Consider the following 514-nt stretch of genomic DNA (forward strand, 5'->3'; position numbering starts at 1 on the left):
AGAAAATTGTTCTCCCCAACTTGATCTATCAGACTCTCAATCTTCAATGGGACATTTTGGCTGTTCCAGGTGATGAACCCCTAATTGGTCAGCCGCAAAATGTTAGCGGACTCGAGGCGGATCTTTCACTACGTAGGGGGAGAAGAGGTCGTATTCATTCCAATGATTGATAACTATAATTACATGTAATAGCTTCGGTTTCTGTCTGCAGTTTTTTGACAAACTCTATGCTACTCCAAGTTCTGTTTTCGGCTAGTACACTAAGTACTTTTTTTCCCTCTGTGTTGTTACTTTATTCGGATATAATATCTACTTTTGTTATTAATGTTATGCATCTATTGATCAACTATAGGTGTACAACAAATATGTGCTACAACCATAATATATTTAGTACGAAAAGCCCGTACACCTCAACACTAGTTCCGTACACCGTATCCAAACAAACACAGGTTCATCGGTGATCTACAATAAAAATACATTCCAAAATGAGGTTGGTCGTTTTTATCAAAATACA

This window comes from Brassica oleracea, chromosome C6 (assembly GCF_000695525.1).
Source record: "Brassica oleracea var. oleracea cultivar TO1000 chromosome C6, BOL, whole genome shotgun sequence".
NCBI lineage: Eukaryota > Viridiplantae > Streptophyta > Magnoliopsida > Brassicales > Brassicaceae > Brassica > Brassica oleracea.